Here is an 18,544-nt window from a genome sequence, read left to right on the forward strand (position 1 = left end):
GTACCGCGTGATGTCGGTCGCACTTGCTCCGATCTTCCATTTCTATTAACCACGCAGTCATTACAAATATTCATACCGTGCCTGCGAGTACAATATAAATTGCAAATTATTAGTATTATAATATGTCTAACGCTACAGAACAACATAATGTATAATTCGATTTTAATATCCGGCGGATGGATTAACAACTTAACGTGAATCCCGCAACCCCAATCGAGTGTATTCAAAATAAGCACATTTAACCACACACAACGTTTACCACATGTGTATCTATAAATATTACTGTATTAATGGCAGACGTTGAACAATTGTGTTCTCGTGAAAACGTTTGAAATCAAAATTTGCGATTACTGTACAACAATAATATTAATATCCGTTCTGGAGTGAATTATTATAATATCCTACGCAGCACCTCCTCCAAAATATACGGCACATATGTGCTCAAAGAACGTATATTCTTAAACCGTTTTACCACGCACACGCGTCGCGACAGTCGAGCCCGGATTAAGACTTTTCGGGAGCCAATGCTTTAAACAAGGCCCTTGAACGAAAAAATAAAATTAAGTATTATATACTTATTATAATAGATATTTATACATAATGTATAGATAGATAGCAATAAATATTGAATAGCGTATCACTTTATTTATAAATTACCAAGTAAGAAAAATACTTTTTTAAAAATTGACAAAACAAAAATAATATATAAACCATGAAAATTGCAATGTATTTTTATACATAGTTCATTATATTATTATTTCCATCCATTAATGTAGTAAATAATAATCCTCAAAACGAAAATATAATTTAAAAATCTGTGTTTATGCTAAACATTAATTTTTATTTTTGACTTAAAATAAATTATTTTGTTTTTTTCGTAATGTTATTGTATTCTTGTATAATATGATTAAATTATATGATGATTTATGATTATTCAGAGAAATATAAAACAATAAAAGTATTTACCCGAGTTTAAAACTTAATTGCTCATTAATCCTGTGTACTTATTCACTTACATTTGTTCTTTTTATTTTTTTTTTATTTTTGAAAAACCACCTTCGAAATGTCTTTTCAATTTTAAAATATGAAGAAAAATGTAAAATCCAAAACAAAATTTAAATAAAACGATAACAGAAGACAAAACAAATTTGGTGTTAACTTGTTGTATACTTGTGGGTTGGTGTACAAAAAAAAGATATTCCTGTTTAATTGATGGGTGACTGTAAACAATTAGTAATTATTGATAAGTTGAGTAACATTATACGGGTAGGTACTATACACTTTAATAGTATCTGTATTATTATGAACTATTATAATAGTTTATACGATTTAACTGACAAATGTTGTATTGTCGTCAGCAATAATCATTATCAACGATATTTTTTAGGTGATTTATACAATATCATAGCCTAAAATAAAGAAAGTTATAAACAAATCCGAGCCCCCTAAATAAATTCAAAATACCGAGGCCTTGAAATCATGGCCCTCCTTGTACCCCTCCGTCTTAATCTGGACTTGACGATCGTATACTCATGATACAATACCGTTGTATTGCAGTGTGCTTTTCCACGGGGTTATTGTTATTATATGAATTCACAAATAACGAACGTCAATAAATGGAATAGTCTCATCGATCAGAAATAGGATACCCCATATTATAGAGGTACTGAGTATCATTATAACTATGGTTCGTGGCTTATTGCACACGAATTTTAGGAAAAATGCATGCGCATATACTCTTAAAATAACCGAAATATCCAATTAAATTTTTTTATTACAGCAGTGAAATTTTTTATTCTTAATTTGGTCTATTAAATTTTAAACGTGAACAATTTTTTTATTTAGTAAATTGTTTGGCATCAACAACTCTGTAGGAGTAATACCATAATATTACTCTGTTCCGTCGATTTGATTTTTTTCGTCTTGTTCTTTTACGATGATTAGTGTTATAAAAAATTTAAAAATACTTGCATGTTTACCTGTAAATATGGACTATAGAAATAAATGTTTTCTAATGTTACCTGATTTAAATGCACGGCGATTGTTGGTCAGCATATTTTTATAAATTGAAAACGAACGTTCCGCGTCCACTGACATTATCGGCGCATATTTAAAACATACCAAATCATTTAATTTGAAATCTTCAGGTAAATCTTCGAAATTTTTTGGTGTTCAGATAACACTTTGGAAATTTTAACCATTGATTTGTAACCCTCATTTTTCTTCAACATAGTTTAAATTTTTGTTTTTACCTTTTTTCCTAGGACGCCACAATACTTTTCTCAGTAGCTGATTGCCTTGATCATTTAGTACATTAAATATTCCTATTGTATACATATACTATACAGCAGGGGTGGCCACAACGAGTCTTGCGAGCCGCATACGGCTCTAAAATTAGTTTCGTGCGGCTCTTGGACCAAATTTAGACTAAAATTAATAAGTATAAAATTTTGTTAGAATCGTTAGAAACATTAGATATTGATTTTACTGTCGTCGGTTTCATTATCATTACAGTCGTTATTAGGTATAGATTGGCACTTCGGCGATTCTTTTAGTATGTGTAGTCAAAATATGTCTTAATTTTATAAACATCGCTTTAAAATGTGGCTCGCATCGAATTAGCTTCATAAATTTGCGGCTCCCTAAGTTAAGGTTAGTGGCCACCCCAGCTATACAGTGTTAAATTTCAAGAAAACAGAGCTATACGCAGAAATAATTAGGTATTTACTTTGTTGCTACGTCCGATGACACAATTACTCGTTCTATAGTTTGTTATATTGAGTATTAAGTATTAACTGACGTAAAATAGTAAGAAAAATAAAGAAATGTTAACCTTTAGAATAAATTTGCTTCACATAAAATATAAAAAATTAGTCAATATTCTTTAATTAACAATTAAATTAAAAATATCTGTATAATATGCATTTTGCCTAAAAATCGGCCAAATATGCAAAAATATACAATTAAAATTGTTATATTTCAGTTTGTAATTTCTTAAAACGAATTTATATCTTAATCAGATTATTCTACAGTCATTATTAAAGAATATGCAAACTAAGCAAGTCCCATACCCTGGTTATAACAATATTTAGTTACTCGCAATCAAAGTCAAATAGCGAATAGGAACAAGAAGCGTCTAAATCGCCGTGTACAATAATATGACGAAATTATCTTTCGTTCCGTTTCGGTGTTCCTTCAAACAAATCTCGATTCATCATCAAATTATTAAAATATCATTACACATACGTGGATAATGTGAAAACTGTTTAATTTAAAAACGTTTTCCTGTCTTTTCTACGTGAAACACGAATTCGTAATCAGAATACATTTTCCCGTGTGTCATTCGACGGAGAGCGATGTGTAGTGCGAGGCACTTGGCCGACTAAAAAATAAAATCATATTATTTTTATTATATCCCTAACAGCATATTTTTGCTTTTATTTTTATATTTACACGTATTACGTAATTACGTATAAATCATATATTTATATCTATACCTATAAAAATGAATGTTTGCCTATATGTCTATTATGCATTCCTATATTACATAATCTATTTTTATTAAATTAGGTATAGATACAGTCTATACCATGGAGAAGGACATAGGATATACTTTGTTGCGAAAGAAAGAAAAGGGAAGCATCAGTACACATGATAAGGCCCGAACGAGCAGTTTTTGTTTGTTTGTTGATATAACAATCAAAAAAACAGAAGTGAACCTCATTTTCACATTGAGGTTTGCATCTGGAAAATGGCGAACGAGTCTATTTTACTAAAAATAATTTCTCCTCCGAAAACGACACTCACAACTTTTTTTTGATCACTGTATAATAGATTAAACTGCACTAACTTTATTGTACGTTGAGGCACCGATGTATTACATTTAGAAAACAATTTAATTGAATTCTTATATTCACTTCATTAGCCTACTCATCACACTTCTATGAAATATTAATCCACCACGACTCTGCAATGGTACAACATTTTAGGTGAAAAAGTCGATGAACAACATCAACGAAGCTAAAATTTTAAACAGACAATTTAAATACGAGTATTTACTGTTACCACGCTTCCCAATGACTCGCTTTTACAATGATCATCAAAAATGCACAAGAAAAAAGTGAAGCCGAACAAGTTTCCGCGAATAACGAAAACCTTACATAACGACAGCCAATAAACGACTAATTATATATCTAATAACTGCGTATTGTTGTTGACAAGCCCGGTGGCGCCGAAACCGAATAATTCAGCTGGGGTGTACTTATAAAATTACAAGACACCTCCCATCCCATGACTGAGTTTAGAGTCTAACAATATTTGCCTTATGCGAAAAATATTGTTAAACAAATAAGAAATATCAACTGATCGACGGGATAGTAAATACTGATAAGTTTATCATTAACGGTTAGTTTATAATCTACAAGAAGCAATAAATCGCTGACCCCACCACAGTAGACTGAACCACCCAACCGCCACTGAAGTGTTATGAGGTAGGGCATCTATCCTGCCGGGATATAGGGTTCGGCGCCATTGGACAAACCTAGTTATGTACCGTCTGTGTAATATACCACGATGAACTAACAGGAACAAGCTGGTTTAACTAGGAAACGGTTTATACTCGATTACAATACGTTGCGTTTTGTTTGCTGTTAGCGGATTACAAGTTTTCCGGCTAGTGGCCGGTGAATAATTTATTCGAAAACATTAAATCGTAATCTTACTGCGACGGTGACAATTTTCCGTCTTCGGATTTTCACGCACAGTAGTGAATAAAGCGAATACGCTTTGTTGATTTTACAGCAGCATACCTGTACACATTAAAAACAATACGCTCATAAAGTAACGCGAAACGGTGGTTATTGACCATAAATAAGCGCGTAAAACCGAGACAATTTGTTTACCTTTATACCTTTACTCGGTAAGTGAGCTTAACGTTTCATCCGCAAGAAGTTGTTCTTTCTAAAGTTTTGATTAATGCAGTAAGTTTTATGTTCCCAGAGCCGACCCAATTCCTGTCATATGTAATATATGCACATCAACGGTTTAATATCAATTATATATTGTATAATATGCGTGATACGTTTTGCCGTAATAATATTTTAGTTCAATCGCACTTTTTTTTATACGATTAGAGACTACGAGTTTTCCACGCTCAAAATATTATATTATAATTGCTCGACATTGTGAACCTACAAAGCGTATGTCGTACAAACACTTTGAAACATTCGCACCAATAGCGCAACTAATTATAATTTAGTTAGGTAACGAATACCTATGAGATAAGGAACATATCGAATTCCGCGCATTCATGGCTATACCATTGAAACCGCACTCGGTATTTATTTGATAACTTCATCTGTTCACTACCGAATATGATGTTCAAGTTTGTTTAACGGGTATGGGTTACAAAGTTATTCGGGCCACAAATATTGTACATCGTATCACGAAATTTACATTTCCTTTATTTTGAAATGGTTTAGTATTTGCTGATAATATATATTAATGAAATTCTCAAAATAAATTTGCTACTCCGCGCTAAAATTAAAATAAAGTTGCAAAGAAAACACTCACTCCACCACAGTGCCTTGACTACTAGGCTTACTTTTACATAAGTCCATACAACCATCAGCCCCCTTACTGTGCCAAACGCGGAAATAATTTTATATATTTGTTTATTTATTAGTATAAACGCCCATGTGGGCTTTGAGTAAAGTAGACAATATCTCTTATTATAATTAAATAAATATATATTTATGTAAATACGAAATATTAAATATATATATAAAAAGAACTTAGATGATTATAGTTATATTTTAATTACGTTAAATGGCTGAAAAACAAGGGTTGGATGGATATCAATTTTTCAAATAAAAATTGTTCAACTTATTCCACTTTCTGGCTATACAGTGAAATGGATTATTAATACCATAGAATGTGCGACGAAAAGGAATTTCAAACGGGGACGTTTTTTACAAGCATAGAAATAATAATTTCTTTTTGGACCACACAAAATCTCTAACAGAATCCGCCAAATGTGCTCTATGCACAGAGCACAACATCGTATAAGGATGTCTTGTGTACAAAAATATCGACATAAATCACAGGAAATCTTAAAATAATAAACTCATCATTATTCAATTCTGACAAATCAAATAATACTGCTCCCAGTCTTTATTCTAATCAGAAACAAAAACATTAATCATATACCAATATTACTGCCAACAGCACTTTCAATCGCACCCAAAAATTTGTTTTTCCAAAGTTCTCAAAATCTTATAGCTATTATCAATGAGTTATTATTTATATTAACAACAGTTTTAATAAAACTGTTTCCGTCTTCTATATCTTCTCTTTAAATTGGTGTTCTTCATTAGTCCACAAATTTCACTCCTTATTTCTGTTTAATATCTCGACGTCTTTTTTTTTTTATTATTTCTAATATTAATATTATTATCTCTATACTATTTGCACTTTATCAATATCTATATTATATCATTGTTTAATTGCTTATCTGTATTATGAATATTTATATTGTATTTCTATAATAATAACAAAAAAAAAAAAACTTTTGCTTTTAACTAATAAGCAAAAGTTCAAAGGACAAAAAAAAGTTATTACACGATTTGTAACTAGGAAGACAGAGATTAAGATTTTCGACGCAATTATAAGAAATCTCAAATGTTTATCATGAAATTAAAAAGCTATTCAAATTCGATAAAAATGTTTGCCATGCATCTCATTTTAAGATTTTATCGCGCGAGTAAAAAAAAAAATATGAATTTAATTGCTATTGCAATTTTTAACGTTAATGAAAACAATATTATAGGAAATAATAATGAAACTCTTGAGGGGTCCGGGAGCGATCATTTTTTGTCTATCGCTCGCGTAACAAAGAACTCGGACGTTTTGTTTTCAACGATTCGATCTATTGATGCGATAAGAATTTGAATAAGAATTTTAATTGGTCGTTGAAATCTACCCGTAAAAAGTTCTCCGCTTTTTTTTTAGATCTACATGTTGAGTATGTCAATTTTTGGAATTCAAATTATTGTTAATTGATTTCGGTGTGGTGTCTAATACATATTATGTTTAATTCGATGGTATCGATTAACCATATTCAAAGCGGCTCTAAACACTACTGCCGCGTCGACGGATCGATCTGTGTAAACCAGGCGTGACCGACCGAGACGGTAGATACCGTTTTCGGTCCACCGACGTACCGCTAGAGACGTACGTGAAAAACGTGCGCGCAGGGTTTAGCTGCGGTTTTCGGACTGAACGCGCGTAGCAGTAATTCAATTCCAGATCTAACGACGGGACATTGGTCGGTTGAGCTGCGCAAGAATCGTAAGCGTAATTCGAACAAAGTCGGGAGTAAAAAAACGACCCTTTACGCGTCTCGTTCCCGCGCTGTACATAGCGTATTGTGTGCACGTACACTTCTTGAATAATTGAAAATCGTGGCGGTGGCTTGTGCGGAACGTTCTAGAAAGTTGACTAGCAGGTGTCGGTTCCGTCGTGCGTGCGCCAAATCGCGCGCCGTACAAAGTGATCCGATTTTCGTCGGTGCCTGTATGTTATATTTTTTTTTTGTTACTCCCTCTCCCCGGGTCATCTTTTAACGGAGTCCACTTTTTCGCTGCAAGCAACGGTGACCCCTTCGCGTTCCCTTGTCCGGCTCGCCCGTGACGACCCCCGCTAGCCGATATCGATATATCCGGAGAGGGGGGGGGGGGCGTCGTAAATATACCGATTCGCCGGCCACTGTCTAAAACGAAATCATGTGCCGTCTAAGATCACTTGATCCGTCGACGGCCTTGTACAGATGGATCGTTCGTAGGCGGTGGAGTATACTTCACACCCTCTACCCCAATAACGCGAGACCGCCGACGGCACACCCGGTAACTGCCTCGCACCGCATCGAGACGTTCCGTCCGGGGTAGGCCCGGCCTCCTCTTCCGGTTCCACGCGCGCACGAACGCACGTCACGTTTGTAAACACATGCGCGCGCCTACACGATGTGTTCTACAGACGTTATTAATGTACAAAAGTTACGTGTGTAATGTACGCCGTTCGTGCGGTATCGTAGCATACGCGGTATCCGGTATTCGGAAGTGTTCAAGGAGACTCTAACGTTTGAGCCCGTTCGCGTGAAACAACTGCCTGTCGTTCGATATAGATCCCGTTAAGTCAAACGGATTCGGTTGAATCGATACGTGTTTATCACATATCCTTGACGTACGAATATTTACATTGTTAATATGCAAATACCCGATTAATCCATAGGACCCCACACTTATCGTGCTTTTTTTTTTCACGTATTTATTCTTTGTATAAAATTTAACGTAGATAGTTTTTTCATTTATCTTCCGTCATCAGACACAGAAACTATGTTAATATCATCCATTATATTGTGTGAATAACGAATTCACATAGTGATTTACAAATTATAATCTGTAATAGTCGTTGTTGATAATTATCAACAACGACTATTTTTTTTTAATCTATTTTATACTGAATTTTATTGCATTTTAAAATGTTTAGTTAACAATTATACGTAAGAATCAATATTCTTGTTGAGTACTGATATTTTAAGAGTATTTAAATATAATCAGCTTACAGCACTCTTGAAAAGTATCCAAGATAAAAGAACGTGTATAAGTTAGTGTTCAAAAATAATAAGTCGACACCGAAGAAATATTGAAAAAACTTGTAGACTTATACCGTCGGAAGCACATTCGACAATGCCATCGTTCAATTCACGCGACACAGTGTTAACCAATGGCAAAATAACGCGGATCCCTTATCGAATTTAATTTATCCAGCGAGAGTAGAACAACAAAATAAAACAGAAACAAATGTAAAATACTTATGGTGATATTATTTTCGGGTCATTTGTCGCTCTTGTAACAACAGCAGTACAACGACTTTTGTACATTCGAGTGTACATAATAATCGATAATCAAATCTAAATATTTTCCTTATATTTACCGTTCTTCGATGTCAGAAAATTGATAATACCACGTTCGTGACGACGTAAATATTGTCATCTACGGTACTAAATGTAAATATAGTATTTTATTGTCTCCGCGCAGTCCGCGCACTCACTAGCACGTCGATTATGTTTATGTCACCATAATCGAAACGTTCATCATCGTTGCCCGTCGGTTGTAAAAATATTATCGGTCGTGTAGATCGAAGTGTAGGTATATTCTTATACATCATCACGCCATCGGTGTCCGTGTGGCTCGTGATTTTCAACGGAACGCGATAATTATAATTTCTACTAAAGAAAAAAATTATGAATTAATCGTCACATGTTGAAAACACTGTGTAAAAATCGAACAAAATATTTTGTACAGAACATTGGAATGAGACGATCATTTCCTCGTAATATTTTCATTGATAGAATTTCAAATACCTACATACACGTTTTTTTATTTTCCCTCGTAGTCACGGGCCTCTGGTGATCTCCGTGTTAGGTTAGGCTATTCGGGTGGACCAGACTGATACCGAATTCGACTGACAAAGGGGTTAGACACGTATTTAAATAAATTATGGTTAAAGTTCTATATTAAATAGCATATCTATAAAATATAACTGCGCTATGCGTTACTAACGAGTTTTAATATACCTATTGACCAAAAGGTTCAGTCACACGTCTTCTTTGTCATTGATATTACTTATGCACGCAATCCGGAATATCTATACGTTAAAAATTTAATAATAATACAAAACGTGTGCACATAACAGTGCGGGATCGAAAACAAAATTTGAAATAAAATGATTTATCGTAACCACTGTCGTATATACTGATATCCTCCGACGTACGAATGTACGTAACACACAAAACGAAATAAAAATAAAAATTCGATATAACACAGTGTCCTCTAGCGATCGCCTCACACGACCAACTCAGACAACCCAACACACAAATGAAATTGTAAATACTTTATTTTTAACAAGTTATTCGATGATGAACGTTTTCACGTCACCACCGAACCCTCATTTATTCTCTCGCACTTTTGTCTTTTACAATATAATTTAAAATAATTAAAAACAAATGTTTTTGTTTAACTTTAATCTGCAGACTGATGAAACCTGTATTAAAAATCTCTTTACAATGATGAATTGCTTACTTAACCAAGTTTTGATCTATGAATAACACATCGATATATATTTTTATAATATCTACGAACTGCACTGGAGTAACGTTTATTCCTTCATACCGAGTGTATTACGAAGATTTGACATTTTTCCGTGCAATTTCAAGGTAAAACCTAACATATTTACATAATACGCTCTGTTTAACATTTTTCTATATATTTGGAATAAAAATATCAATCTTGTAAGTTACATTAAATATCTACGACTGCTTCGACGAAAATATTTATTACACATATTGTACCTTAATAAAGTATAATATTTGTAATAAAATTTAATTTAAATAGTAATATATTTCAATTATTTATTATTAAAAAAAAAAAATATATCTCAAACGAGGAATGATAACGTATAATATGGTGAAAGTATTTTTATATTATTTTTTGACTGATATTTCATTAAATCATTTTTAATAACGTTTTGACGAGTATTAAACTTGAAAAGTCTGGGCATTTTAAAGGTATCATTAAGTTGTATTATTACATTTTTTTTTCTTTCTATTGAAATGTTCAAGCAATACATATCGTATGTAACAGAAAAATAAGAACGAGTTAATGTTTAAAATAACGAAGTGGAGTGATAAAAAATACTTTAAATATTGGTTGGAATAAATAACATATGAATTTGTAATATTTACAAAGGTAAAAATGTCACCAATATTTTTGTATTATTATGGTTTGAAAATCTTTAGTAATATATTGCTTTTAAATTTAAAATATTGGTTTTCAATCTCTGTCAGCCATCAATAACATAATTTTACGTGTTGGATCATAGTAATTATGTAAACGAGTGTTACGAAAACTAAAATAATCAACATTAACACTATATCACATGAGGGAAAATAAACTTGTAATATACGGGAATTTGTAAAATATATTAAATTCAAATACGTCTAGTTATGTCTATTGCGTGTTCACGAGCCTTTATTGTATGTTTGTATATTAAACCGATATTTTGAAATTTATTATTCTCCAAGGATATTGATTTAATTTTCTTAATGTATAAATGAAATCGAAAAAACCGTCTTTAGACTTGAAACGTAGGCGTAAACCTTAAGTGATAATCGACAAGTACAAAAACGTGTCTTACTAGTATTCCGATGTGCGATTAATATTTTTTTTTTTTTTTTTTAACAAAATTCTATATTACGCCATCTGTTACAATTAATGAACAATAAGCTTAAGTGATAAATAATAACAAAACAGACAGAAGAGACCGAGGGAAGAGACCTCCCATCGGAGGTACTTCAGCATGAATATATAGCGATTAATATTGGACGCATATAATTAGGTACACGGTTGTATGTGCGATGGTTTTATTATTATATACCGTCAGTGTAAGTCGTTACAATAAAATAATAAAATTTCGCTTGAAAACAAAAGAACGCGACATATTGTGGCACTAGAACTTTATTGGATAGGAAGTTTAAATATTTCACATAATCCCGTGGGATGTTTTCCTAAAATTAAATTTCAAATTTTGCACCGTTGGTGGATATGACAACATAAACGTATAGACTCTGAGTACACTTATTTATTTTAATACGGATTTCATGTCTTGCGTATAACTTTAAACTTCCGAAACATTTTCAACATTATTCAGCGCTTCTCAAAATAAGCCAATGTAAATATTAGAGTAAGCGTTTTGGAACGTAAGTAAAATGTCAACAAATTTCTAACGATCTCGTTGTAGAAAATAAACGTTCACGGATGATGGGACTCGAAGACGTACTACTTATATGCAAGCCTAAAGTAAAATCTATAGCAAAACAAGCGTTTTTATTAGCATTTTCGGCTATTTAATTTTTGGTATCGAATTTATGATAATCTTTGTGGTCGATAAAAAGTAATTCCAACGTTCCATGATAAAAATATATATCAAAAGCATGTTTCGTCCGCTTTTCTCTGAGAAATCACGCTGTAGATGATAATTTAAAACCAATTTACGCAATAAGCTTATATTTACACGTTAAATGCTACTCGTATTATAATTATGTTAGTAAACCCATAGCAGAGAGATATATAAAGTATGATGGTAAAGTTCTCTAACGGGGATGCAGGCACGTCGTATAAACAAAATAATGATGTAGAACGACTACACAGGCATAGCTAGTGATATAGAAATTCCTAGATCTTAATTTTTTTAATAATAAATAATATTTTTAAAATTAAGTGTCACGTTTGTTGTGTCAACGAACATGGATAACATTATTGGTAAAGGACCTAACTAAATATTGAAAACGTAGTAATTAGTAAAAATAAATATTTGATTTTATAAAGAATAGTTTTATAATATCGCATGTTAAAAATTGATCGTCCGTGAAGTTACTTCCTACCTTAACATTTAATACATTTAAGAATACTCGTATCTTACGCCAATGAGAATGACTAACTATGAAGTGTACGTTTTTTTATACCGTTTTTATGCCGCATGGTAGTACCACATATTCACAAAAATTTCCCACTATGTTTTTTAGTAAATAATTAAAAATTAATTTTTTGGTGAATTGATATAATCACATGCTACACGTGCTTTGAATTAAGAATTACTAATATGCATAGTTGTATTAAAAAAAGTATAAAAGTATTCCACGGGGATTCGCTAACTGTGATGTCTGTAGTATAAACTAAAAAAAAATAATCAAACTCTAATTTTTATTTGCATAACTCAAAACTGTAGTTCAATAAACACAATTTTTTTTTGCAAAAAATTGAAAATTCGCTTTTTAGAATCATAATATTTACGAAACATGTAGTAATAAAACACACACACACACACACACGTGCAATAGATTTTGAATGATAATGCGGATAGGATGAACGATAGTATCTGTTATATGGTCAAAGTTTAAAATTTAAAAATATGTATGCATCTGTTGATGTCATGGCGAACTAATCAAATATTTTCATTGTCAGAATTGAAAATGTATACCAGTTATTTCCAATAATAATTCCCTGTCTTAGTTGTTTGGATAATTATGTGACCATATAACATATATTATATGTATATCTACCGATGCGTACACGGGTACATTGTAATAGTAGAATATAAATCATCGACTTGCCTTGGGTTCTGTTTGCTTTATGTAATTTCTTTGAGTCGGGAACATACATTCGATGTATAGCATATAAATTAGATACATTTATAATCATTCTATTTTAAAAAAGCGTATTATTATATTCTTTGGCAATATATTTTATTTTATTTTTTTAATATAATCAAATAGAATAATAGACAATAAAAAAAAATACAATAGTAAATAAATGAGAAGTATATTCATTCAACTAAAAAAGTATTTTTATAACACTGAGAAAAATTCAAATTATATTCAACTCCTATTCTATCTTCCGGTATGTATCGTAAAGTTTATCTCAGATCGTCGAACTAAGTAATCGAACAAATAAAACCACAAGAATGGAATAATTTAGAGTATCGTAACACGACCTTATATAACCGGTATGATATTTTCTGTTTTAATTAGTTAAGTATTTTAAGCATGAAGATCGGCACGACGTAGGAATAATAATTATTTTTAATACTATATAATATATAAGTAACACCTTTTAAAATCATTCACAAATATGTCGACCAAATTTAACTTTCAATATACTGCACTACAAATATGTAATAGATAATTATATAACGAGAAAACAAAAGTATTGTCGATGTGACTATATATTTTCCTGAAGATAGGTCAAGGTCTGGGTCATAGGAGTGCGCACGGGTGTTTTCGTGCGTGTTCGAATACCTCCAGAAATGTTGTAAATAGGATACTACGTTTTAAGGCTTAGGTTAGAGTTCCTAGAGTGAAGTACCCGTATTTTAACTGATGTTGTTCAAATTTAATATTATATATTCTAAAATATTTGGTAAAAATAAATTACGTTTAATATAAAATATTTAATGTAATTGAAAAAATAAAACTAATTTTTCTAAATGTTCATGTAAAAATATCTTATGATAATATAATAGCTACAATTGATCAATTGTTTACAAAAGTAAAAATCATAAACAATTGAAACCATTCGAGAAAAATTTATGAGATACAAGGAATACATATTTATTGGGATTAATATACCACAATATGAAATTTAAAAATTTAAATAATTTTTATGGAATTATTTATAATTTATTAACACACCTACTCGTTTTCTAAGATGGGATCCAAAAGTATTGTTGGTACCCCATAAAATACAGGTTTGCGCACGTCTATGGTATAAGTGGTGTTGAACGATTAGTCAAAAAAGTATACACGTCTCGTACACATGTTAGCTGTTTGAATCGTGTATCGTATTATGGGATGTAATACAATTGGTTTCTGACGGTTTTACTATTCAATACCTTTCGGTTACATTTATTGAAATATGTACATGTACACGATAGTTAGTTAAACACCTACTTGACTAAATTAAATTCATTGTAGTACAAATAGATAACTAATTATTTGTGAGCACACTGCTAAACTATAGTCATCAAGCAAGTCCATGACAATGGTAAACTTATCAAAATACAGTTTTGTACTATCACCTATAGAATGTACGTTATCTTACGCGAAATTAATAATTTATTAAAAATTAAAGATCAATGGCATATATTGGAATAGTTGGTTGAAATTTCGTTCTATATTTCTAATGCAAATATTTTTAAACAAAAATATTGTATTTCTAAAGTTAAATGGTTTTTTTTAATATATTTTATTTTAAATCAACTTTTAAACATATTTAAAATTTCTAAACACTATACTCTTATGATTTTCAAGTATTCGTGTGGTAACTATTTTATTTTGTACACCATAAATCATAACTAGAGTACGTTTTTAGTGTGGTTTAAGCCTACGAGTATATGAATGTTGTACAATGATATTGTTTTAAAATTAGGTATAATACTATTCCAAACGCAGTAAAAATAGGACTATTATCTTAAGTGCAAATTTACGAGATTTCTTCCTCGGCTGGTCAACTAAGAATACTAATGATATTAATTTTGGACGGCCAAAACGAAAAAAAAAACAAATTTATTAATAAAACATCTCACTTTAAAATATAAAAGTGTAAAATTATATAGATCTATGTGACTCATCCAGCATTACAAATTATCTTTGAAGTATCATTTAGTACATTTTACGTTAAAATATTGAATTACCGAACACTATTTCGAGATAAATAATTTGCATCTATTAATAGTCTATAATGTCAAGATTTTTTACAAGAATTATTCGGTTACTTTTTCTATTCTGAAAAGAATTTGTTTAAAGTCGGTTAATACATCGTACTCGACTTAATTATTCCAGTCTAATAATTGTGTTTAGCAATAAATTCGTCTAAAAATCACTATTGTTATAATCAAACACTAAAGCGATACAGACATTTGCAACGTCTATTTCAGCGATACGTTCATTAATTAGTTGAGTGTAGGTGATTAAGTTAATTTGGTTGAACTATCACAAATAGTACCTGATATCTATTTGAAACGCGGATAATCTAGTGCATAAATCTATTATTCAATTTTTAATAAATACATATTTTTGATTATGAAATATTCCTTGTTAAAATTAATCGTTAAAATTAAATTTTATTCGAAATAAAAAAAATTGTCGAAAAAATAATGAAGTAATTTTATATATATAATAGATATTCTATACCTAGTGTATTGTATGAAAGAAAAATGAATCTAACAGTTAATAAAATAACAGTTTTAAAACTTATAAAATTAAAACAAAGAACATTGAACAACTGGACATTCAAATATTCAAAAAAATAAAAATATTTAAATGATAAATAATAACCTGAATGACGGTAAAATAATGCGAACATTGATATAAAAATTGATATAACAATATTGATATGCGAACAAATGATTTATTATAATAAATAATCAAGACCTCTAATTAGTGGATAACCAAGAGACTTGATCCGTTCGACTAACTCTGCTGAATTTTTTCTTTACAGGAACTGAATCTTTCGATCACCATACACAAGTGGACTCTTTAGAGAATTTAATCCACTAAGGGCCAAATTTATCAAAAAAATCCGATTGTGTATGACCAGCTATTATTAATTTCATTCATTTGATTTATCTCTCAACATATAGGCATAATTCTGTGCGACATATTATTTTCAAATATAATATAAATATAATAAATATTATAATTATTCAAAGCAAACTCTTAATAATTTATATATTTTATAGTACCTAGTTGATTCTTCCCTCTTATTTCAATAAGAAATTAAAAACCACAGTACGAAGTAAATTTATCCAAAGAAAACATTTTTCTTATGTTAGTTTAACGTGTACGCAATATTTGAAATGACAAAAATTGTGCAGAGGGGACTCAAATCTGTTTATTATTTTCAGCGTCCCATATAGTCTCATAAAATGATCAAGCAATTAATTATAAATAGGTTCATATATTAGAGAAGTTATTATTGAATATTTTGCTCCATAAACTATTCATGAGCTGTAAAAATATATAAGCTTGTAAATTAATTAATTATTATTTTAATTAACAGATTGTAAATAATATTTTTTAATAAAATAAAATAAATTGAAAAAAACGTATATATTATTATATAAGTTATAATTAATATTTAATATTAGTTAGTTTTGTTTGTAGAACACTATTTAATCACCTAGTGACATCAAAAAAATTCCAAAGCCAATTTTTCAACTGTTTTATTGTGTTTATTTTTAACAAACAGTCACCGTTTCAGTGATTTTTTCGGTGAAATGTTTCAAGAGGACACTTTATAAGCGCTGTGAGAGTTAAGGGGACTAAGTCCCCTCGCGTCTCCCACCACTTAGAACCCTGCGTAGACGTACGTATTGAGTCGCACAATATTTTTATTTAAAATTGTTTTTGTACATTCCAATTATCAAGCAAATGTTTTATGATTTCATTTCTTCAATTTCTTTGGCTTCAATGACTAAACTACCTTATTTATTGAAGCAATTCTCCATTATTTTTTATTTTTTTTTTTCAAAAGAAAACCAATTTTGAACATTTGATAACAATGTTATTGTCAATGTTCAAAATTATACTTAAGCGTCCATTTTTTTGGGAACACTCGAAGATAATAATGGTCGTTTCGTTGAAAACTCTAAATAATTATTTTGTTGTATTTTACTTGTTCGTGTCTTTCTTTTGAGTACTTATGGAAAGAAACATAACTTATTGTAGTGCAAGTTCAGTTGATAAATTAGTATTTTATTTTACTTCGAGTTGTTGTTAATATTTTACCATATAATTTCTGAGAATATTTGTCATCATATACACCGAAACTTTAAAAATTAAACAAATTATGAACATTTCGTTTATTTATCTGCGAAAATCGTATTAATTTACTTAATAAAACTCTTAACTTTAAAAGATGTAATTTTTAAATTATTCAATATTTTCACATTTGATACCTGAAATTCGAAAATTTCAAACATTCTCTTTTTCTGCTTGTAAATTTAGTTATTTATCTATTTTGCTCATTTATACAGTCATATTTTAACTCTAGTTTTTGGATTTTTTAATAATCACGATATTTTTTTAATCGTTATATTCTTAATTATAAACCTATAATTGCAAATGTATGTAAAAACATTTTTAGAAAAAAAAACAAATTTGCTTGCAAATTAACAATTCAAATTAATGTACAATTTTTAAAATCAAAACTTGATACTATTTTAATTTTTAAGTCATACACAAAAATACTAAGTTATTACATAATATTGTGTTTCCAAAATTATTAGAAAAATAAAAATAATGTGAATACTTATTGATATTTATAGTTGATATTCTATAAAAAATCACCTTGTGAAATTACATAAAAACAATTAAATGTCTTAGTAGTATATGATGTATCAGTTAGTAATTGCGTCGATGGTCATCGGATAGAGAACATGACATCAGTTTGTATTCGTAGAAGTTTTTCGACTATCTTTTTGCGATGGTTTTGAGTTCCGAAAGAATATTTGATCAAAACAATATCGCTAATTTTGTAACTTTCCGAACGAGAAATCTTACAAATTGATCGATACGCGAATGTCGATTACTCGTTATTTCATTTCGTTCACAATAAACTCATCTCGCAGCCAATCAACGTTTCCGTATAAATATTATAAACGTGAACAATTGTTAAACGTGATAAACCGTTGATCACGATTTCGAATTGTAACGTATTTGAACCCGAATAAATACCGTCCGAAAAATCGAACCAGCAAATTTTCGAAGTATCGTTTCCATGTTGTTTTTAAGACGTGGTTAGAAACTCAACGGAAAACACATGGTAGCAAAAACCAGCTAAACCATTACCGTACCGTTCCAAATCGGCGACCGGTTTAAGGCGGATAGTCGACGGAAACCGTGGACAAGCACAACTTCTTCTATTGGCGC

Source organism: Sipha flava, unplaced genomic scaffold, assembly GCF_003268045.1.
Source record: "Sipha flava isolate LNK unplaced genomic scaffold, YSA_version1 111_pilon_pilon, whole genome shotgun sequence".
In the NCBI taxonomy this organism is placed as follows: Eukaryota; Metazoa; Arthropoda; class Insecta; order Hemiptera; family Aphididae; genus Sipha; species Sipha flava.